This window comes from Fundulus heteroclitus, chromosome 15 (assembly GCF_011125445.2).
Source record: "Fundulus heteroclitus isolate FHET01 chromosome 15, MU-UCD_Fhet_4.1, whole genome shotgun sequence".
NCBI classification, from domain to species: domain Eukaryota; kingdom Metazoa; phylum Chordata; class Actinopteri; order Cyprinodontiformes; family Fundulidae; genus Fundulus; species Fundulus heteroclitus.
In genome coordinates this window covers 2928718-2953958 of record NC_046375.1, presented here as the reverse complement: position 1 = coordinate 2953958, position 25241 = coordinate 2928718, and the positions used below count along the sequence as shown (strand labels likewise).

Genomic DNA, 25241 nt, shown 5'->3' with positions numbered 1-25241 from the left:
CTGGTCCCACACACCTGAATCAAATAGCACAATTAGCCCCTCAGTATGCAGTCAGGTTCTTCAGAGTCCTGCTAATTACCTGATTATTTGACTCAGGTGTGTCAGACCAGGGACACATCTAAAGGTTGCAGGACACCAGCTCTCGAGGACTGGAGCTGGACACCCCTGCTTTAGCCAGTTACCCCTAAAAGTAAATCAGCTCGCCGTTCATGCTCTGGTAATTTTTTTCATGCTCCTGATGCCATTTCTTGACAAATTAGACAACAAACCGGCCATTTAAATATATGTATTTCCCTTCATCGTTGCACAGAGAAATATGTCTCTGTATTTAACACATCCCTTGGGGAGCTGTGGCTGCCACACTAAGGGTCACACGGGGGGGCGGGGGCTCACTGTAGTCAGGAGTCTTGCTCAGGGACCCAGAAATACAGATACACTGAGTTTCCAACCGGCGACCTTTGCAGCCTGTCTCCCTTATCATCAGTCCACCACTCCTACTCAATAAAGATACAGCTGTCCAGTCTGTGAGGAACTTGGTCATGTTTGATCAACCCATGTCTCCACACAACAACCAACTATTTTAAACGGATGGCTCAAACTGTTTCTTTCACTTGAGAAATATTTCTTAAGTGAAATACCTGAATCAGGGGAAATAATATGAATTATAGTTTATCATCCATGTCTTTGTTTTGTTTAAATTATTGCAGCAGACTTCTTTTTTTTTTAACCAGTCTTAACCATAAAGTCTAAATTTTTATTAACCAGTGCAAACTATGTAACAAGACTCCTGACAGGACCAAATTGGGCATGAATGATTCCCATCATTTTCTCACCTATACAGCAGTTAGCAGTTATTTTCAGAGTGCACTTCATAAAATTGGCGTATAACATCTCAGACCTGTTTCAGTCTCACACAGGAATCTGGACTCTCAGGTCGGCCAATCAGAGACGTTGGTTCTGTTTCAAAGCCCACAGAGTCCTTTCACAGTTACCTTATGGTTATGTTGGCAATGGTGATTACCTCAGTTTTTACAATGTAATTCTTCATTCTTTTTTTTTTAATTTCCGCTTATTTTATTTTTGTATTTTGTTTTTACTGTTAATATTTTGTTAGGCACTCAGTGTTTTTTCAACCTATGGAAGGTGATTTGTACATAAACTATACCGATTAATGTACTACTTGTGTTCCACCTGACATAAATATAAAGTCATTAAGGCTGACCTGAAAGGGGAATATGATGAAGATATATTTTTAAAAAATAGCAATAGATCTGTGATTTCATGGACCACAGTCAAACTAAAAAATATAGACGAAATATGGCGTGTCAAACACTTTGATAGAAGACCATAAGGCTTTAAAAAATCTCCCCACTTTATCTGAATAGTTGCTTTTGTAGTATGTAAAACTGTTGTTTTTTGCCCATTTTCTTATATGTAAAAGGCTTACAAAGGCTAGATCTATCAATTAGAAATTCAGTCTAAATCGAGTTTCTTGAGGCCGACTAGAAATAAGCAAGCACCTCAGTTTGTACAGAGCAAAATCTGTGTCTTTTCCACGTCTGGGATACCGAGTTTGGGTTAAAATCATCTTCAGTGAGTTTTAATTCAGCCTTTTGTTGTGTTATTTCATTGCATTATCACTGTAAATGCTAAAAATGTGGTCTGTCTCCAAAAGTTCTAACTTTTGCTTATTTAATTTCTTATTTAATTTATTTTGGTTAATTATTCTTTCATTGTTCAGTCAACCTCTGCTGCTTTTAAATGTTCTGTGTAAACAATGGTGACTTTAATGCCAGAGGGGAAATCTACTGCAGACTAGATTATAAACTAATCAAAAGGATCATCTGTTTGAGAACAGCCGCTGTTTATTATAATGAGAACCGTGCATGTTTTTTTTTTTTTTTTCTTTGGGAGGAAATTAACAAGTTCATTACAGAACCATTAGTGTGCACAGTCTTGATAGAGCAGTTTACTTTAAAGGAGCATACATAAAAAAAAATCTTAGAATAAGCTTGCTTTAATATAAACAAGTTATTCTTCCAGCAGTTATTTGTTAGTATATATTTATTTTAGGTTGTTCTATTTGCCAGTGGGCCTTTCTTTTTATTGGACATTTTTTTAATATATATACAGACAGGTGTAACCAAGCTGTTTTAAGGCTTCTCCCTCTTCATTTTCCCATTTCTAAATTTCCTCCATCCGGCAGTCTGTAATCTCGCGAGACTTGCCGCGAGATTTTCCCACGATACTTCCGGTGAGATTTGAATAAGTATGGCCGCTCACTGCTGTTGTATTTTGTGTGGGGCTGGTCATAGATATCCATAATAAAGGCTAGATGTCTTACGGCGGAGTCTCAAACGTCATCACCGGCGGCCATCTTGCCTCAGGCAAGCTTTCTGGCGTGCTCTGTGGTACCTAATGTAAGGTGAGTGATCAGCACGAACACAAATACTCTTATCTCATTGAATTCTTGACGGATTTACAAACAGTTTGGTTTCTTACAAACGTTATGAACGTGGCTATAATTCTTGACGCTTGAACTTGTCAAAATTGCAGATTTTCTTGTTGAAAAATGACTTAATCATGCAGCATAGTTGTGCATCACGGCTACTTGCGCAAGTTATCAAGGCTGAGACCACTGGTCAATTATATAGGTTTTACTGACACCAATAACGATTGTATGACAATTAATCTTTGGTGTAAATTTGAGGGAAATCAATCTCACAATGGTCCAAAAAAAATAAATGTTCCCCTAATTTCCCCATGGTTATTATAAATTATTTTAATATACCAACTCTTATTTCAGGATTTGTTGAGCGACGGGCTCTGAAGAAGCTGTCCTGTGATGTCTGCCGTGCCAGCTTGGTAACAGATGCTGCATCTGCCATCAAGGACCAGAGCTACCACCTGCTGAAGTTAAAAAACAATGAAAATCTGGTGATTCCATCAGAAGGCACAGTGATGGTAGTCAGGGCAGCAGAGTGGGTCATTCGTCAGACCTGTCTATGGCAAAGACAGCCACCACCATACGCTGTTAACGTTGGTTGTGTCCTTGTTTTTTTAAGTTAAGGCTGCACCACATTGCCAAAATAACTAACCTTAGCTTACAGAGCAACAACATGCGACAGAAGCTCAATAAAACCGTCCTTTTCAAAGGGCATTAGCCAAGCTATGTTTTTTGGGTCATTTTTTAAATCTCTGTCTTCCATGTGTATACCATCACAGTAGTGTAGGTGGGGATTTCAACATGCTACATCTATATATACTTGTGAAGGGGACTATTGTACCAATTTTTATAGCAAATAAATGTCACTTTTATAATGGTTTAAAAATAGGAACTTTTGTGTAATTACTCCTGATATATAATCCGAATAGTCTACATGAAACTTCAAAGTGTTACCTTTAATTTGAAACCTGGATTATGCTTCTACACCAAGAGGTTGCCACACAATAAGCCTTTTTTGTCAGCATTTCATATTTTATTATAACAGTAATATTCATATTATAAAAGTATGTATGTAAATATAAATAAATTAGGACTGTGAAATAATTAATCACACCCAAATAAAAGTATATATATATATATATATATATATATATATATATATATATATATATATATATATATATATATATATATATATATATATATATATATATGTGTATGTATATGTGTATATATATATATATATATATGTATATGTGTATATATATATATATATATATGTGTGTATGTATATGTGTATGTATATGTGTATATATATATATATATATATATATATATATATGTATATATATGTATATGTGTATATATATATGTAAATATATGTATATGTGTATGTGTATATATATATATATATGTATATGTATATATCATGTTGCACAGTAATATCTCATATTATAAAAGTATGTATGTAAATATATATATATATATATATATATATATATATATATATATATATATATATATATATATATATATATATATATATATAATGTGTATATATATCATGTTGCCATTCTGTACACTGAGTTTTAATAGCATATATTGATTTAACATAAATACCTTGTGCATGTGTATATTTATTGCACCTGTATGTTCTATTCAATGTTCTTTTCATATTAAATTCCATGGTTATAATTATTCATAAGTGTGCAGTGTCATAACTACATGTCTGACTTTTGTTTAACAAACCAAACTGTTTGAGAATCGTTAGACAATTGAGGAAGTTATGGTTGTTTAAGTACATGCGCCATTGAAACACAATGTTACGAATGAGCGAGCTGCCTGTGGCAAGATGGCCGCCACATGCGGACGTCGACCCCCATTGGCCAGCAGCGCGGACGAGACATCTAGCCTTTATTATGGATATCTATGGGGCTGGTGACTGCATGGCGATGCAGCAGGTACGCAATTAGCCAATTTAAAGTAATGATTTTCCATCTTAACTGCTATGACACTCACTGGTATGTCTTGCAACTTTTAGATACTTCTACCACTGATGGTCGATGCATTTTTTTGAGCCTTGTGAAACTCACTATAGAAGGAACTGGTGAGTGTTAAATTGTTTGTTGTAGCCTGCTAATGCTAAATACCCTGTGTTGATAGTGTTAGCTTAGCACGGGCGCTAGCTGCACTTTCTATTGGTTTCTAGTGATGGGTAAATGAAGCTTTCCAACACTTTACTTTGGAAAAAGGTTCTTTACTCGATGCTTCATTCATCACTCACTAGTTACATCTGCTGGTTAAACTAACAGCCTTGTCACTTAGTTGTATCATACTTCCAAAAATTAGTAAATGCAATTTATTTTTTATTTTTTTTAATGTCATGGGCTAATTAGACAATGAAGATATGTTTTACATTAGTGTATTGGGAATTGAGTGATTGTTGGGGCAGACTCTGTATGCTTTGCTTGAAACGTGCTTCCTGAAAAACAGAATTTGTTTAAAATCATCTCTTCCTGAGAGTTCTGGTTCTTACTTTTAAGTTACACAGTTTGCCTCTTCCCATGGCTTTTACTCTGCTTTTGATGTGTGATTCTGATGTATCTCCTGATCCAACAAAAGAAAATTTAGAAATTTCTGGATTTTACGTTTAATTGTTGTTTAGGAACAGGATTTTTCTTTTCACTCTTTCAGGTTTTCGACGGTTTCTTCGTCGGCAGATGACCTCACCCACAAAGCAACAGGGTTCATCGTGCTTTTATCTTGAAAAATGATACGCAAAATGAAGCAAGACGTGGCAGATGTAATGCGAGGCCCCATTTGTTGTTGATCACGTGATTTTCCTCAATATGACACAAGCTCCGAAGTGAGGCTTCGTCTGACACGCCCTCTTTTTACTCTGTACACGCCTCGAAGCCTGGCTTCAGATGGCCCATCACTATTGGTTTCCGTAGTTTATAGAATCATGGCTAACAACTATATTGCCTACCTTCCACAGTTGTAATGTTGCATTAGCCTGTTATTTTGTTTCTATTTTCTTTGCTTAGCTCACTATGGTAGCCAACCAGGTGACGGTCAAGGTGTTTCCTGGACAGATAATTGCATCCAGGAACAGGACATGGACACTCCCTAATTGAGATTTTCCTGGAACCCAGTCTTGCCAGTATATTTTTCTCTTTAAGGTTGGATACCTTATGAATCCCCTTCAGGTGCTTCCCAAGATTACTTAAACAAGCCCTGCAAAGCGGGCACATGCTGGTAGTTTTATCTGGCATTTTCTTCTCTCAAAGCTGCTCTCTGCTACCTTCTTCTCTTCTTCCTCCTCCTACTGCAAGGGTAGCCTCTCCAAATTGTGCCGAGGTCTTATGCTCAGCCACCCTAATGAGAACCCCCTGTGACGTCTTTTCCTGGGCTCCTGCATCCACCTCATTGTCCAGCATGTTAATAAACACACCTGGCCTGTGTCCACTCACACATGCCCAGTATGCGGTCAGGTACTCATAGAGCTGGTAGCGTATGGTGCTGTTCTTTGGCTCCTTCTCCAGCTTGTCCAAGGTCTCTTCAATGAATCCAGGTGCCAGGCGGATGCAACGTAGCATGGAGTCCCACTGTGGAACTTGATACATTTTATCTATATATCTATATATATCTTAGTATTCTACTCTTATATAATTCACACCTTCTATAATCAAATTCTATAAAATAATTTAGTTCTCTTTAAATGTTGAATAACTATTTGTATATGTTTACTCCCCAAATGCTTCCTCAAAATATCTAATTTATCTTTTCCTTTAATACATTCAAACTCTTTCCTCATATCTTCTCTCTCTTTCATATTTATTACATTCTAATATAACATGTTCTATTGTTTCATACTTTCCACAATAATCACATTTACCAGTATTATGTTTTTGTTTGAATTTTAAAGTGTATAATTAAGTCCTGTATGCCCAAATCTTAACCTTGTTATTGCCCTCTCCTCCTTTCTATTTCATTGTCCATTTCTTCTTTCTCTTATTGTCTTCCGAATTTTATAAAACCATCTTCCTGTATTTTCCTCTGTCCCACTTTTTTTTTTTTTTGCCATTTTCTATCCGTTTTTCTTTAATACTCTTCCTCTCAGACTTGCTTATTTTAACTGTAAAATTAATGGGCTTTTGAGTCGCCCTCTTTGCCAATTTATCTGCCTTCTCGTTTCCTTCTACCCCAATATGCGCTGGAACCCACACAAATATAACTCTTAAACCCATATTTTGTATTCTGAATAATGTGTAAAATATTTCTATTTCATAGATATCCTATGACTTATTATATTGTAAACTTAATAATGCAGAACTTGAATCTGAACAAATGACATTTTTATTTTTTTAGTGGTTTTTTTTTTTTTTTTACCTATTGTAAAGCTAATAATATTGCCAACATTTCTCCTGTGTATACTGATAATCTGTTTAATGGCCCAATTCAGGTCCCTCCTGGCCTTTTCCAGAAGATCCAGGATATGAGAAATTAGTGACCATTTCTGTATTTGTTCATTTGGGAAAAACTGGCTTGTTTGTACTTGTGTACAACTGTAAATATTGTAAATTTTCTTTTCATATATTACACCATTCTTTGCACCTGAATTCTGTGTTGAGTCTTATTAAGCACACCTTCAACGTTCTCCCAGAGTTGAACTTAGATCTTCCGATGATTATAGCGTTTATTTTATTTATTCCTATATCTACATTTTCATAGAAAATGGCTACACAAGTGTTTCTCTTTATACTTTATTATGCAAAAACTGACTGATCGAATACAAATGTCCATTTTGTCTTGAAACACATTTTAAAACCTGTTTGCATTAAAAGATGTAAACATCTCAAATAGAAGTTTCCCATATAACTAAGAGATGACCTCGGGCACAAATGAGCTAAGCCATTGGTTAGCATGATATCAGCAGGAGGCCTCTAGATGGTCTTGGATGGTCATAGAAGTCAATCAAATAAACACAACACTAGATATATTTTCTACAATTGCTCAAATATGAATGATTTAAAGGAGATAATTGCTGATCTGTGAGGGGTGGACTTTAAATGTCCCCAAATCAAACTCTGGTTCAGGCCCTGTATAATGTTAGGTTGGCTCTGCAAGTATCACAATCAAATGAAGCCAGGCTAATGACAAATTGTGTTTTTACAACAGCGCTTTAGATGGTTGGTAGTTATTCTTTGACCCAGATTACTCTCTAAAATGATTGAATGCAGCCTTTCTCTTTACTGGAAAGTGCAAATTAACTGCCAATGAGACTGAGAATAAGATACGATAAGAGATAATAAAAAATCCTTCATTGTCCCACACTGGGGAAATTTGGGCGTGACAGTGGCACAGACACAGTTACACAGCTTATAGTAGTGGAAAATCAAGCTAATCTGATCTAAAGTTGGTTTCAAAGCAACAGGATGAGCTTTATCAGAAACGCCCAAAATAAAAGTAAATGCTGGAGTAATATTGCATAATTATTGATGAAAAAGATGAAATATTCAAGTTAACAGTAGAAAAACACCAGCCTATTTATGGAACAATATGCGATATGAATGATAGTACAGCAACGTCTCGGGTTAACTAAGGCGTGTGCAAGTGGACTTTAGCATTTGAGGCACAGTGTAAATGATTCATGCTCAGATCAGAACCCGTGCAACCATTAGCACGATGCAAACGGCTATTGAGTCTGTTGTGAGGAGCCGAGATTATAAAGTCTAGCAGCATCTGGAATGAACGACCTGTAGAGGCGCTCCTTAGAGCATCTTGGGATCCAGCAGTCTGTCATTTAAAGTAGTGTGATTTTTATTTTTATTTTTTCTGTCTCCCACCACTTCAACTGGGTCCAGGGGGACATCCCAGGACAGAGCTGACAGTCATAACAATATCCTTTCTGTGTTATGACTAAAAATTCCAGTTTGCATTTTTCAGTGACCCGTTTGTACAAATCCAGTCTGCATTCCGCATCTGCACTAGTAGGTGGCCTAGACCAGAAGGCTTGTTTTTAACTGCATAGTTTTTAGATTTTTTTTTTTTTGTTTTGGTGTCTTTCTTCAGGTTTGCAAGATACAACATTGAAAAAAGTATTCAGAGTAGAGAGAAAACTAGTGTAAGAACTAATTAAAACCATCTTACAACTATCAAAGTTTGTATACATCCTTCAATTCATGTGGTCCCTTGACCGTTATCTACATCTTCCACCTATTGTATGAGTGTTCTCATTACTTCCCTAGTCTGTATTTGGGGATTTGCAGCCATTTTAAGGGAAAGCACACAATAAGAGTTTCTTATGGGTTGGCAAAAGGAAACCAAACTGTATACCAATAATTAGTTTAAAATTATTCAGTAATATACATATAACCACCAACTCTTGCTGTCTTACAAGTTTATTCATACAAGCTTTCAAGACAAGCACATTTTGCAGTACTTGAAAATTATTTGAGTTATGCAGAAAATCATTCCCATATGTCATGCTTCAAGCTTCTCCATTAGGCTTATCAATTATTACATCTCTATATATCCTTTTTTTTAATTGAGCAAGCAATAAGCTGTAGCCGGAGTTCTTCATATCACCAGAAGAGATTCAGCGTTCATTCTGCAATTGTTCTTGCTGTTCTGAGCCACACCTAAAGCAGGATATAAAAAATTTGATCATAAGCAGATTCACAGGTTTTTTAACATACGTAAAGTAAATGGACTTAAACCTAATTATATAACTTGCTGTTCTATATTTAATTTATCTATTGATGAAAGGAACATACCTTAGTTTCTCCTCTCTGCGTTGGTCTCTGTATGCTACATAGAGGAAAAAATATAGAAAATAAACAGCAGCTATTTGTGAGTTTCATATTTTCTTTTCTTAATGTTTTACATGAGTATCACACCTGTAACAAAGAATTAGCACATTACTTTTGATGAATAATAAAACATTAACAAGATTTCTGTGTAGTCTATCATTGTTAGTCGTGGCAAGAAAACATTTATTCATGTTTGTTTTAAATTCGATTTAAGTACTGCACTTGTGTGTGTTTTTTTTTTTTTTTTTTTTTTTTTTTTATGGATCACTGATTTCTGTCAAAGTTACCACAAAATTCATTAACTAATTTCAATTTACCTCGATATCCTTGTCTGGCACCTCTAAACACGGCCTTCGCCCCTCTCCATAAAGATCTGAAAAAACAATCTCCTGGTTCGGCCATGAGGACGACCAAAGACAAGATGAGGAAGATCGCCACACACCTCATCCTGCAAAAAAAAATAAAAAAAATAAAAGAAAAATCATGCCCGAAATATAAAATAATTGCTAGAAATAGTTGATTAAACTGACATAAAAGAAACAAAATAATATTTACCTTCCTACCTTAATATTTACCAATGATTATGTCAAAGTTGAATAACTGTCAAAAGCAAAATCTAAAGTTTCCTGGGATGCGTCTCCTTTTATACACGCGTCCCTTAGTGGGATGGGCTGAAATCCCTCTGAATTCATATCTAACATGTTACATTCTTTGCACGTAAAAAAAAAAAAAGTTTCGGTTGTTTTTGAGATGGTGTTAAATAAAAGTTTGTACTTCACTATTCTAAGAGGAAGAGCATGTTGCAACATGTGGCCTTGTGGCCTCATGTTTTCATCATGTAAAAGCACTTTGAATTGTCTTGTTACTGAAATGCGCTACACAAATAAACTTGCTTTGCCTTGTCTGTGGGTCATGTGGATCCAGTTTATGGCCTAAACTTTTAAAACACATTTCATTTGCATTTTTATCCCTTGTCAGTGCTTTTATAAACTCCAGTAAATGGATTTTTGGTGATAGTCCACATGTAAGATTTTGTCAGGTCCAAATAGGCTAGGCAAGTTTTTTTTATAAAGCACTTTTCTGTAATAATACAATTCAAAGTGCTGTACATGAACTAAACAGAGACAGATTACAGAGACAGAGGGAAAACATTGATATTTATAGGCAATTCTAAACAAATAGGTTTTTAACCTTAATTTAGATAGGGACACTGAAATGAGGCACTATGAAGTCTCCATTTCCTGAACTCTAAAAACATACTGAAAAGTTGGTCTAATGACTAAAACTAGTTGTGATTCAGTTGAGCAAAATCATACACCTTTAAACTTTTATTCCTGGCAAAATACATGAGCCTCTGTTGCCCCTGTTTTATTTTAATTGTGGATGTCATTCCCAATAAACCTGACTGCTGTGAGTGCAAACAGACCTCTTCTGAAAGACCCCAGAGACTGCACAACCACTAAGAGGCATCACACCATGAAGTCCAAGGAGCTCTCCAAACAAGTCAGGGACAAAGTTGTTGAGAAGAACAAGTCAGGGCAGCTGTGAACCCCCCAGACCAGGCCAGGAGGGCATTTATCAGAGAGGCAGCTCTGAAACCAAAGGTAACCCTGAAGAAGCTCCAGAGCAGAGACTGGAGGATCTGTCCATAGGGCCACAATGCGTTTTAGGCTCCATAAAGCTGGGCTTTATGGAATAGTGGTCAGAAAAAAAAAAAAACGTGTTAAAATTAAAGTAGATTTTGAGTTTGCCAAAAGGCACATGGGTGATCCTCATATATGTGGTGCTCTGGTCATATGAGACTAGAATTTAACTTTTTTGGCCACCAAGGAAAATGCTATGTCTGGAGCGAACCCATCACATCCCATCCAGATTTGTTTGGTTCACAGTTTAAAAAAAAATCTTCAGTTGTAGGCATGTTCTATAAATGAAATTTAGCAATCTCGTAAACAATAAATTTTAAATCCAGGTTGTGAGGCAACGAAACATGAAAAATGCCAAGGGAAGTGATTGCTTTTGCAAGGTGCTGTAACTTAATGGGCTGGCAAAGGATCAACGTTATTTAAAGTTTGTATAGTGCTACTGGCTTACAGTATACTCTCTGGATGTCTTTCCTCTTTAACCTCGTTTCATTCTTGACTGTTTTACACCTATTTTTTATTTCCCCTATTCTCATGCTTGCACAAGTCTGCACTGAACAGTTTCTGGTTGCACTGTGGATTGACATCCCCAGTTAGCTGAGAACTTGGCAGAACTTTTAGGAGGTCCAGCCTGACTAACAAAGACCCCTAAGTCACACATCATCTGTATCATTTTTCCTAACTTGGCTAAGTTGAAGGATGGGTAATCTTTCCAACGGACAGGTTTTTCACAGCTGACATTCTTAAATGTCAGCACGAAAATAGGCTAAAATACAAGTTTGAATAACACAGTTAATGATGGCTAAATGCCATCCGGCTACTTTGTTGTAGGGTCCTTGCAGTGCGCTTGCTTGGTCGGCTGTCACTACTTTAGCTTACAGCTTTCAAGTCATTCATTATGACAGCATCTGTTTTTAGTCCACCAAGTTTTCCTGTACACTGTTGCCTGATGAGATGATTGTCTAGATGAGGCCCCACCGCAATGGGCTGATTTTTATCATCCCTCATTACCCTTTTATTGTCTTTGAGGCAATCTGATTATTGGTATTTTTTTCTGCTTTGTCTTTTAGACACCAGGTCAAACGATTACGATGCAACATAATGACCTATTGATAGCATTTAGACCTCACTAAAATCAAATGGATCTTGCTTATAATGAAATTTACACCAGGTAAAAATACATTAACATAACATTAAAAATCTAAAAATACCAATAAAAATGAGGATGAAAATAAAGCTGCTACTGAGGTTCGATTAAAGGTAGAGTCAGCGATTTTTCCAGAAGTTTCCCCAGGTCCCTTTTTGAGTAACTGCACATGTGCAAGACCCCGATCACGTGAAAAAAAAAAAATCTCCCAAATCCACTCTGGTCTTATTTCTTTCTACTGAGGCCTTCTTTGTTTTCTCATAAACATGAACGTGGTTCGCTTCTTGCGACTCTCAGCCATGTTCAAAGTTCGACCCTTTGGACCGAAAGACAGGATTGGTCAGAGTTTTCGCAGAGATGGATTTTTTTTAAACTCCTTTTTCTGAATACATAATGTATTGACTACTTTCAGGATGGAAGGACGATTTTACTCAGTATAACATAAAAGTGTTTCTGTACAGGATTACCAAGTATAGCTTTAAATCCCAGAGGTAAAAGAAAAAAATTTGATTTTTAAAAACATCAACACACTTTGTTACGCTGAGATCTTCGGGAAGGCGGTTCCCAGTATGGGGGCCATTGTAAAAGAAAGACTCCTTACCATAAGTTTTAGTTTAAGTTTCTGGTACCAATAAACTAACTGATGGGTCTGGGGCTTTATGAAGTAATGGAACATTTCACCAAAAGGTTGGACTAAAACCAAAAGCCAATAAAACCACTTTAAAGTTGATTTTAAATAGGGCAAGAAGCCAGTGGAGAGCCTTTAAACACAGTTTGATGTAAGCTCTTTCTTTTTATTTGGTCTCTGTCAGCATTTTTACAGCTGGATTTTGCAACAACTGTAGATCTAAACTCGTCTTAGGAAAACCAAAAAGAAAATAATGTGAGTAATTAATTTGGCATTTTATAAATATATCTATTACTTTCTTTACTGGATTGAGAAACAGCCTAACCATGGCAATATTCTTCCAGATAATAAACCTAATCTTAAGTAAGACCTTTTTATGTGAATCTAATTATGATAAAGAAGTTATTTTATTTGATCAGTCAAGTCAGTGTTTAGTTTTGTCGTTTTTTTTTTCTTTTGAAATGCCTGTGCCATAAATGAAACTTCCCTTTTGTCCTGATTGCACAACAATTCTCTGCCATCCATGATTCAAACTTAAAGGTCCGTTTAATTTACTTGCCTGGTTGGTGACAAGTAAAAAAAAAACACTGAACAAGGAAAACCTTCTGAGGAACTAAATAAAATAGAAAAATACATTTAAATGACAGTAATTACTGTTAAATGTGGAAGAGTATGCAGAAGCAACAAATGCGTGGATACTGTTGGTAATCATGGGATGCAGGATAGCTCATGTGTGACCAGTCAAAGGAACTTAGATTATGAAAGAAATGGTGGATTTTGTCTATCCACATAGGGGTACTTAAAGGCCACGCAGACCATCTCCATCTGCAGCAGCATGTCCTTTTTTAAAACTGTACATCAGAATCTCCTCCTCTGTGTTGCCTTGTTAGATTTTTTTTCTTAAACTTTCTTCTCAACTTGAAACTTTCTTCTGAGAACTGCCGTCCAGCGGCTACGTTACCTAACCACTGTCATGACATAAAACACTGAAATGCACAAAGGCATGTAAAGTTCATCGTCCTAAATGCAGTTGGGGATTTTAACAGCTCAAGTGAGAAAGCTCTGTAGCGGTCTGCTGATTCTGCTTTGATGTTGTGGCATCATTTGCCTGATGGCAACAGCTCACAAAGTTCACGGAGAGTGTGTGAAGAGTCTCTGACAAACTCGAGAGTCTTGCAGCTGCTCTGAAACACACACTTGAGAGAGGATAGGTGCACACCAAACTTCCTCTCGGCTGCGCTCACTGTGAAGTGCAGGGCCCTCATTCTACCGTACTGCAGCCGGAGCACCGAGCTGAGCTGCTGTAGGTCAACACAGTCCAACCACAGCTCTGTTAAATGCTGTGAGGATGCTAGTATAGAGTGATGTTTAATTCACTAATTAAGCAGATCATACTATGATCATTCGCTGTAATTATGTTTAAATCAAGGATTTGTCAAAAAGTCAGGGGCTTGAATTAGGGGTTTGTAGTTTTTTATTGTGACAGAACTCTTTATAGAAGAATCTGAATCTCATTAGATGAGACCGTTACCACCAAGTTTACCTTTTCATTCATTGTTGGACATTTAGCTGGAGTTTTCGGTTTATCTCTATGATAAAAAATCCTATAGGTCAGCACTTGTTACTATCCAGTGTCAGTGGTGAGTTACAATCTACCTCTGGTTAGTATTTACACAGGAACATTGAAAAATATATAATACTGGGAAAAGGTTTTAAATTGTTTGTCACTTGTTTAAGAAAGTGACATTTATGATGAAACATTTCAAACCTTTATTTCTTGTCATTTTGATGATTATGGCTACTAGATAAAGAAAACCCCTAACTAGGTGACTCGGGAAATTAGAATATCACATGAAGGATATTTTAAGCAGAAATGTCAGGTTTCTGAACAAAATGTTAAATTTTATGCAATCGATACTTGGTTGGGCTTCCTTTTGTCTGAACTGCTGCGGCAATGAGGCGCGGCATTGAGGTGACCAGCCTGTGGTTCTGCTGAGGTGTAATTTAAGCGCAGGTTACTATGACAGCAGCCTTTGGGTCGTCTGCATTGTTGGTTCTTTTGTCTCTTACTTTCTTCTTGACAAAACTCCACAGATCTTTGATGGAGTTCAGGTTGGGTCAGTTTGCTGGCCAATCAAGTCCAGTGATACCATGTTCATTGAACCAGTATTGGTAACTTGGGCAATGGGGGACAATACTATGTCCTGATTATTTCAGTATCTCCATAAAGACTGTCAGCGGTAGGAATCATGAAGTATGGGCATGCATGCTCAGTATGAGGAATTGCTGCAAAGCCATCAACAATGCAGACGACTGTCCACTGTGGCTCTACGCTCTTTCAGGAGGAGTGAATGCTGCTTGGAGAGACTTGATGCAACCTGCTGGGTTTCCTGTCTGCATGATTTGATTGAATTTGACTTTGTAAAGCGCCTTAAGATAACATGTTGTGAGTTGGCGCTAAATAAATAAAATTTAATTGAATTGGTAATTGTAAATGGACTGAATTCATATAGTGCTTTTCTAGCCATACTGATCAAACCATTTTACAAGCACTCCACTCATAAGAGTAGAGATCCAACTTCTTGCATCAGGTGGTAATGAAATTTTTTAAATTCTCCATTATGCAGATTAAAACTGACCACAATGTTAAAAAAAAAACATTTCCTGTACATTAAAAGAGTCTGCCCTCAAGGTCCATGCCTCTGTTCACCCCCATCAACCTGTTTGTTGTTGGTTTTCTCTTTTTAGTTTCAGCTGGAGAAGTCTCCAAAACATGTATCACTGGATCCCTAAAATGCAACGTGGTCATAAAAAAATCAATGGAATTGAAATTAAGTGCTCTAAATGTCTGGGTTGATGGCCGTCTTGACTGTGGTCTTCCGAAAACCAAGCAGATGACGGCACTTGAAATCACACCGGACTTCAAGCAAAGTAGATACTGGGCCTCCAGACTCTGGGTCCTTAATTTCCAAATGAAATGCAGAATTTACTTTGATCTGAAAAGGCGACCCCTGAGCAACAGTCTAGTTTTTTATCTCCTTAGGCAAGGTAGGACGCTTCTGACGTCTGTTTCTGGTGTGCATTGACACAAGGAATCCTACGTTTGTAGCCTGTGTGTAAGAATCTGTGGTGGCTTCTTGAGGAAAAATTTACCTTAAGAATCTTTCCAAGGCTGCAGTTATCCCTGTTGCTGGTGGAGCTTTTCCTGCCACTTACATTTCTACAAATATAGTCGGATTAAACACTTCTTTGGGTGGATTTTTCTTCTTGTGGAGAAACACAAGTGCAATCAGCAACACCAGAAACACCTAAAGACAAAAACCCAACAGCAAAATTTAAACCAATCACTGTCCTGTTTCAGAATTCTTTTATCCTATGTTTGTTTTTAATTTTTTGACCTTTAAATAAAATAAAAATCCAGCAATATTGAAGATAGCAATCATTAAATACAAGAAAACAAATATACAGCAAAGATGAATGCATTTCAAATAAGATAGAATTGTCCTCTGACCCCTTAGCCTGGTACACAGACTAAACAACTGAAGAGATGTAATCTTATTTATCAGAGTCCACAATTTTAAACACATTATATTGTGCCCTGACCTGACAAAGGTTTTGAGTTCAATTTCCCCTTTCATGTTGAAGTGCGTAATCTGCTTGATCCTTTTCATGCTGAAATGTGTTTTCTTTTTTATGAATTGGGTAATTTTAAGACATTAGAGCTGAAAATGCTATATGTATGCAATCTATTCACATTAACTTAAATGTCAGATTCAGTGATTGAAATGTTAAAAGTTCCCACATATTTAAACCCAACTAGAACTAAAGTATTTTATTTATGTGCTTTATTTTATCTTATGTTGATCACATGTCCATTGGTTGGAGAGTTATCAATTGCACCCTTGCTCCTCAGTAAAACTGACCTAAGCTTGAGAAAATTGAGCTTGAGTTGAACTTAATCTGCAGTAAAATGCATTTTACTGTCAACAAAACATTGTGAAAGCACATTGTTGTGAAAACATGACTTGGTGTTTAAGCTGGTTGGGTGTGTAAGGACCTTTATCAGAATTAACAGAGCAACACTAGTGACCAAAGTGAGAAAGACGCAAGAGAACATGCAGATAGAAAGACAGCAAGTTCCTCATTGACTTTATTTAAAATTTATTTAACAAATCCAAAAGCCTGTCCTGTGTGTCTGTTTTGCCCATCGATGGACTGGTGACCTGTCCAGGGTCTACCCCGCTTATTGCTCAATGACCGCTGGAGACAGACAGCAAGCCTACACACACACACACACACACACACACACACACACACACACACACCGAAAACAGAGTGGGTCTCTCTTGTTTCGGCAACAATCCTTTCTGCTTTATGTTGGATCTACCAGTAGATGATACAGGGCAGAGTTGGACTTTTAGCACATGGTTTTGGAACATTTGTATTGCTCCATAAGTCATTGTTACTTTCACTTAACGCCAATGTAAAAAACGTTGTTTTAAGAGTGGGTGTTAAACACAGCTGCACAGTGGTGCAGTTGGTAACCCTGGTGCCTTGCAGCAACAAGGTCACAGGTTCAAATCCTGGCCTGGGGTCTTTCTGCATTGACTTTACATGTTCTACCTGCACAGGTATGTCAGCCTCATCCTATAGTTAAGATAATTAGTTTCTCCAAATTGCCCTTAGATATTTGTGTGCATCCCTCCTCCTTCTCATTTGATCCGGTGTTCTGACAGCATACCCTTGGTTAATGCGCATCATGGGCTGAAATGCAACCTGCATAGTTGTGCATGCATTACATTCCATTCATCTTGTCAGCATACTTACGAGTGGTCTGTGTATTATATTATATTAGATACACACGACTTAATTGTGTACCTTGTAATAAATGTACACTGAAGCATTCTACAAATTCTTTTTAATAAATGGAGCCGTAAAATTGTTTAAAGGTGCTATGACATCGGCGTATAAACCCTTGTATGTAGTTAATGTTGCTGCATAAGTAAATTCTCTGAAGAATTTGCTAAAAAAAAATAATGTCAGCCTGTTGTTTTGTCAGGCCAAATGTCCATCCTCATTAAATGAGTTGGGTGTGGTAATGATATGCAGTTCTACCCAGTTGCCTTCACTCTGATTGGCTACAACCATATTTAGAAAACCGGTCAAACGCAGACGGCCACACCCCTTCTCCCCTCCATCCACACCCCTTTTCTCGACTCAACACTCCGTTACAGATACATTATTATAATTACATAGCTGGTTGAAGTGTTTGTGTTGCAGGATATCGGGCAGGCGAGGCCAAGCTGACCAAAGGCGTTAAAGGTATACTATGCAACCGGGGTTGACTTACCAGCGAGGCTCCCCCCAGAGGGCGAAAGTAAAAGCGCACTGTCATAAAGATGCTCATCTGTTCTGGTTTCTCCGTCAAGCCAGGCGCGGTTGTTTTGAGCTCAGCAGACAGGCGAACGCAACGAAAAGTAAAAAAAACGGCAGTACAAACAATGACTAACACAGTGAAAATATGAACATCAGGCTTCCCGCAGCGCTATCTTGGCGAGACGCTACCGCGGCGGCCGCCTCGCCGCAGCCGTCGCGGTAGCGTCTCGCCAACATTCAGAAATTTTTTTTAAAATAAAATAATAATAATAATAATAATAATAAAATTCGATATGCTTGCATGTTTATTTGACGTTAACACGCGGTTCTTTGTTGTTGCTTTCGCACGTGCATATAGTGAATAGCAGGGCAAAAACACATGGAGTTCTCGCCGTAAAGCAAGACCGACTCTCGCGATGCACGAGACTTCTGAACCTGTGTGTGCGGGCCGAGAGCTCTTGCAATTGCAAGTGCGGTATTTCCCCCACAGACCCCCAGGGCGGCCGAGAAAACCTTTGTTCGACCTGAAATGACTCATTTAATCATCCAAAACGGTATGGAACACATTAATTAACTAAAAAATGTTGCATAGTATGCCTTTAACCTGGCATCGCGATTCAACACAGTAGGACCAAAATAGCCACAAATAATCTTTCTAGATTGTATTATCTAACAAGCAGCAACAGCATACCGCTTCTGGCACATACGCTGGTTTGATAAAATATCTACACTGACAGATGGAGCTAAAAAAATAAATAAATCAACCGCAGGTTTGCTATTCTAACAGAGTATGCAACTCTGACAGGACATCGGTTTAGGTCAGTACTTTGTCAATTAATAATTGATAAATGGATTCCTTAATTTTCAGCAATTCTGTTGTAGATGCTCTATTTCGATTATTACCCTGCTTCACAACTTGTTTTGGCCCGAGCTTTGCTGTCGTACAGATGCCTGAAGCATTCAGCTCTATAACTCTTCTGTATACAGAGGCGCTGCATGGTAACCAGGTCCTTGGGTCGCAAAACAAGCCCAAGTCGTCACTCAACCATCACCATGTCTGACAGCATAAACTGTATCAGATGTTTGTGCTCAAATGCTGCTTTCTCCTAACATTGTGCTACACATTAGCTCTGCATATCTCAACTTTGAATTCACATTGTTCAGGAAGTCTGGGTTTGGTTAGATACAATAGAAAATGCACGCAATCCTATCGTATTCGCTTTGGAGTTAAAAAAATAATAAAAAATATTACTATTTTAACCCTTTCAACTCCAGAGCATTTTACTTGTGTCTTCTTCTAAAAGTCATGGCATGAACTTTAACATTTAGTATTATAAAGCTAGATTCTAATAAGCCTGTAGAGTCTGAGTAGATGTTGTGGAGTCTGGTGTTTTGGGTTGGCTTTGGTTGCGTTTCCTCTGAGTATTGGGCGGTCTGATCTTGGAGTCCATTTGTTGAAGGTCTCTGCGACATCTAGTGGTTGAGTTGCAGAGTTCAGAGTTTGCTTGAACTGTAATTTCTGGCTGGCTTTTGATTATCTGTCTGTTACTTTCTGTGTAATAAACCCGCTCTGCTCCAGTTTGTTAAACTCTTTGGTCTTCCTTCTGCATTACTGATCTGCGGGCGACTCTCTTGTTTTATCTGTGTCTGTGCTTGTAGAAAAATTGTTTTGGAGAAATAATAATAAACAAAAGAACTATTTCAAAACCACATATACATTCACATAATTTTTAACACAAAGCAGACTTGAGATTTTTTTTGATTGACAATTTCATACTTCAGAAATGTCAAGTGAAAATTACTTTACTGAACTTTCCATTTAAATTTCACAGATACTCAAATATAAGTAAAAATTTACAAGTCAATTGTACACCAAACAGAAATATGCTACCCACAAAATTAGTAACCGATAAACGTAGTGGAAGTTTGCTGGTAAGCTCCAATTGAAATTTGCTCAAATCCAGCCACACTGTTAGTTAAAGAGGGAAATAGTCATGTTGAAATAAAAAAACAAATAGATGCTTAATCCTGCAACTAATTAGTTAAAACATGGTCACAGGACAGTGTTGTTTGAATTGCAAGTTTATTCACATAAAATTAACATGATCTTATGCTGCGGCTTGGGTATGGTGAAATCAGATGCTTTAAGATTATAGCGATAAGATTTTTTCATTTTATTTTCTGAGTTTTATTTTACGCTCAAGCATAAACATAAAGGTCCATCATCACATGATTATCATCACCAGTGATCTTTGGGTTTGAAGCAAATGTCGCGTCCTTAGTCTCAGACTATCGTCAGAGGATCCATATTAGCCTCAATTTGCTTTCTAATTTGGCGGCTGATTTGGTTGATTTTGCTGGTTCTGCATTTCCTTCTGGTAGCTAGAAAAGGAAATAAGTAAAAAGAAAAGTCAACACAATACAAAAAATGCTCACTGATGAATTGGATAAAAAGGACAGTTAGACTTTTTCTTTCTTTGTAAATAGCGGAAGTATGTCCTTTTGGTTTTGTTACCAAGTAGGGTTCCCCAGATAAGATTCAGCCTAAAAGCCCCAAAATAACCTTATTGACTCAAAGCTGGCTATAAACATCTAGTGCTAATATCGTACCTTGCCAATTTTTCCTGTCTCCGCTGGTCTTCGTACGCTAAACACAGAAACAAAAGTTATTAAAAAAATTACTATCATTGTTCATCAGGGTATTTAACTAATTTGAAACTGTTACAGGACTGGTGCATCCCAAGTCAGGATCAGCAGAGCACAAGCTAATAATAATAATAATAATAATAATAATAATAATAATAATAATAATAATAATAATAATAATAATAATAATAATCCTATAGAAGTTGCATTTAGTAGGTCAGAGCTAGGCATGGGCTGGTTACCAAAAAGTCTTGTTTCTAAACCACTAAAAATTTCTGAGAAATTACTCCTGCAGTTAAGATTTTTGTAATGAGAAGCTGAAGTGGTCAGGATTCTCTCCAGCCGTCTGAAGCATAAAGTAATGCACCAATGGGACTCTTCCCCGCATGTTGCTGCACACTGCCAATCAGCAGCCCGAAAGAAGGCTACTGCAGTTTTCCTGGAGTTTTGAAAACAAATGTTGGAAAGCTGAGGTAAGCTTCATATCTGTTAAAAAAAAATGACCAGACTGACATCATTTTTTCCACAATTTATGTTTTCAGCTCTATGCATTAAACTATTTGTAAATAATTTCCAGACAAGCTAAACATGTTAATGTGACAATTTACCATCGAGACAATTTACTGAGGCCTTGCTGCCAAGGACACTGCCTCACACAGTGCCCACAGTGCCCACAGGGCGCTGCCATTATTATTATTAAATAATAATATGCAATAATAAAAATAAATAAAAAGCGGTGCAATAATAATAATTTAGATCAACGGTTTTGCATAAACACACTACAATACCATTGTATTTTTATTAGAGATCCAACAAACTTTGACAGTCTTGCAGGGTAGTAGCTTGACTAATTAAATTATTAAATTAAATTATTAACTCTGTATACCGATCTAACCTTTGCATTTTGAAATTGTTACTGAATGCATAATTAAACATGATTTACCTCTCCAACTATCCTTGGCCCCTTTAAACGCAGCTTTCATTCTTCCCCAAAATGAACAATCCCCAGGTTCGGCCATAAGGATGACCAGAGACAGAACGAGAAACAGTGCCACAAACTTCATCCTGCAAAACAAAAACAAGTAACAGCCTCTTTTTTTAGCCATAATAATGGGTTTGTATGTGATAAAAATAGATATGCTTTACCTCTCGACAGGTCGGAACAATGCTTGCAATTGTGGTTGTTGGATTTTAACAGAGATCCAAAGCTGCCGTGGATTTGTGTCATTAAATACTTTCCGATTTGATGGATTTCGATAGAAGCCTGTTTCGTAATCGTAGTGTTGCATATAAGCTACGCCTTTTGCAATCATTCTTTGGTGACTCAGGTTTTGTTTTGTCAGACATTAGGAAGGTGATGATACAGAATCTAACTTTCTCCATTTGTGGAGGATTACTTTGCAATCTCTGCCTAGAAAGGGAACAACAGTTATTAAAAATGGTTCTGACCTACATGCACTGCCAAGTTGTGAAGGTTTTTCTTGAGTATACCAACATCTAATTGGCAAAGAATTTATTTTGGTACAGTGAAACCATGTTAATGTGTTGAACTGATTGATAAAAGAAAAGCCATCCTACAAAGCCGTTCTTGTTAAAGTCAAACAAAAGAATCTATTGCTCACTAGGTGAAAAAAAAGATTTTGTGCTGAAATTTAAAGAAGCATTGTGAAAATAACAGCAAACAGGCTTAAATTGGAGGTAACTGGACTTCCGTTGTCAATTCTGGTGGCTTGCATTTGAGTTTTCAGAAAGAACTGAGCGAATGTCCAGTCGCCTGCTGTTGCGATGACCACGATAACTGAGAATTTACACAGACGTGTAAATAACAGTTTCCATTGCCTTCCTTTACTTTATCCAAGTTTAAACAAATTTCAATGTTGATTCTTGTGATCTTGATTGGAAAATTTTAACTATTTTAGGTTTGCAGTGTGTAATTGTTTCAGCTACACACTGCAGTTATTAGGAAAAATTATTTTGAAAAAAAAAACCCTATTTTCCTTGGAACAGTATTGACAGCCATTAATCCCTATATGTTTATTTACAACCATTTGGGTTTTTACAATAAACACCTGCACAATTGTAAAGTGGAAAGAAAATAAATTTTTTAGAAACACTTTTTGTGAATAAAATCCTGAAACATGTATCTTGCACTTCTTGTATCTTGTATCTGTTAAACGTATATAAAATCCAGTTGAGCAGATTGCATGAAGAAGTCCCCCATTTGCTGGGTCCTCCTTGGTAAATAGAATCCATTGGAGTGTAATTTATATCTTGGTATGAATACAGCTGTTGGATAACATTGACAAAAAACGTCATAATGGCCAAAGAAGATAGCAGACAGTTCTGGGATAACATTGTAGAGAGCTTTTACAATCAGAATGAGAATCCGTTTAGTCACTAAGTTGCTTCATACAACCAGGAATTTGACTTTGGTTCTACTTTTTTTTCCCCTGCGAATGTGAACATATACATTTTGGCAAAAGACGATGGGATTGGTGCAGATTATCAATCTGGGCACCCTGTTAAGGGTTCATCAGAGAGACTGCCGGGAGGAAGGAACTGTGTCTGTGGCAGCAGGTTTTTGTAAACGACACACTGTAGCACCAACATGACGATAAGGCTAAGGAGTTTGATAAGTGGGGTCTGCAGAGATGTTATCTGCCCCTTTTTCTGACCCTAGACCTGTACAGGTCCTTGATGGAGGGAAGGTCAGTCCTGATTTCCATCTGTGGAGACCTAACTATTTATTGTAGTCTGGACCTGTCCTGTTTTGTGGATAAGCCAAACCACATAGTGATGGATGAACTACAGCACATGTCACCACTGTCTTACAGCTTTCGTGTCCTGCACGCCTCTAACTTGCTTCTCTGCTACTCCAGACGTCCTCATACAATACCACAGGTCCTCTCTCTGCACCCCGTCATGTGCTTTCTGTAAATCTTCAAAAACACAATGCAGCTACCTCTGATGTTCTCTCTATTTTTCCATCAACATCCTCAAAGCAAATATTGCATCTTTAGTACTTTTTCTTGTCAGAAAGCTGTTCTACTCATCACAAAAGCTCACTTGTGACCTCAGTCTGGCACTGTTTTTACCACCAGAACATTCCCAACAAACCTCTTCAAAATTACTACTACACCTTTTCTTTTAACATCCACACCATGGTAGATGATTCTGAATGTTGCTCTAAGCTTCTGGCCTTCCTACCTTTCCATTTGCTCTCCTTAACACACAGTATGTCCACCTTTCTCCTCTGTCCTAGACTCTTGCCTTTCCTCATTTCGCTCTGCCTATGCATGCGTCTCGACAATAGATCTGACTGGGCAAGTATGTCACTTGGATGGGGAGCAGGATTGCATGGGACCTAAAATACAGTTCTTGAAATAACTATTGAAAAAGATTTTCTCAGTTTTATACTTTTCTCGTGTGTCAAATATTAGATTCAGACAGATGTTGGCAACGACTCTAGAAATCCACATATACAAATATATCAAAGAAAATTAGTCAGCCAATCAATTTATGAGTAAAAATTTGATCGAAAAAGGGAATAAGTGTAGAAAATACTTATTGGACATTAGTAAATATGTTGTGGAAAAGCCTTTCTTTGTAGGGACAACTTCAAGATGTCCTTTGTGTGCAGATACTAGTGACATTGATTGTTTAAGTGTGGGTTTGACCCCTTCTTCCACATAAACTGTATTCACATGTTGATGGTTTAAAAAGTCCCTACATTGCACTCTAGTCTTCATTTAATTTTCTTGACTTTCTGCTGGAAAGAAGTCAGCTGATTGGCTGGAGTGTTTCTTTGTTTGACACCAGTTGAGTTTCTCTGGCTGTGTGTTTAGGACTATTCTCTGGCTATGAAAACCAAACTTATTTATATCTTCAGATGGCATCAAGAGTTTCCTGTACATTTCTCAGTTTATCCTTACTTCAATATGAAGATTCCCAGTATCATATACTGTAAGACTTCAACTTTGCAATCATGCTTTGTGGATGAAAACTGCAAAACTATTCTTCCTTGTTGGTTGCCAAGCCATCCAAATAGTTCAGCTTTGCCTTCAGCTGACCAACCATTATTTCCCCATTATTTCACTGGCTTTTTCCGACCTTCTGTAGTCAATGTTACATTTGCTTCAACAAGCTTTTTCTTGAGCAGTGGAGTCTTGTGCATAGCATGTGCATACAGACCAATGCTGGTGAGTGCAGTACTTATTGTTTTTAAGTAAAAGACTGTACTTGCTTCTTCCTGGTTTCTGATGCTTTCTGTGAGTGGTCTTTAACTCTTGGAGAACTCTAATAATTCTTTTGACTCCTCTGTAAAACAATAATTTATGAGGGGCACGTGACCATGGCTAGTTTATGGTGAAACGGTTTTCTCCACTTCTGGGTTACAACCCTAACCACATTCACGTGAATACACAGATGTTCAGAAATGCAGCTTTAAATAAATAGGTCAACTGCAGCTAGCAGCCTAAATGTACCCACACAGAAGCGGTAAATGATATGCATTACAACTTTATTCAAAAAGTTTTTTTTTTTT

At 37.2% G+C, this 25241-nt stretch overlaps 2 long non-coding RNA genes across 3 annotated transcripts; one reads left to right on the top strand and one right to left on the bottom strand.

Annotated features, from left to right (window-relative positions):
- The first annotated feature begins 2315 nt into the window (after positions 1-2315).
- Positions 2316-3168, top strand: LOC118566106. The gene is made up of 2 exons (XR_004932802.1): positions 2316-2425; positions 2807-3168. It is a non-coding gene; the product is annotated as an uncharacterized LOC118566106 (long non-coding RNA).
- A 5666-nt stretch (positions 3169-8834) lies between these two features.
- Positions 8835-9859, bottom strand: LOC110366483. Of its 2 annotated transcripts, none has more exons than XR_002426719.2 (4): positions 9825-9859; positions 9579-9709; positions 9226-9259; positions 8835-9090 (listed from the first exon to the last, which is right to left on the bottom strand). It is a non-coding gene; the product is annotated as an uncharacterized LOC110366483 (long non-coding RNA). The 2 variants fall into 2 exon arrangements; XR_002426718.2 differs by having other exon boundaries at positions 9817-9856.
- Between the last annotated feature and the right edge of the window lie 15382 nt (positions 9860-25241).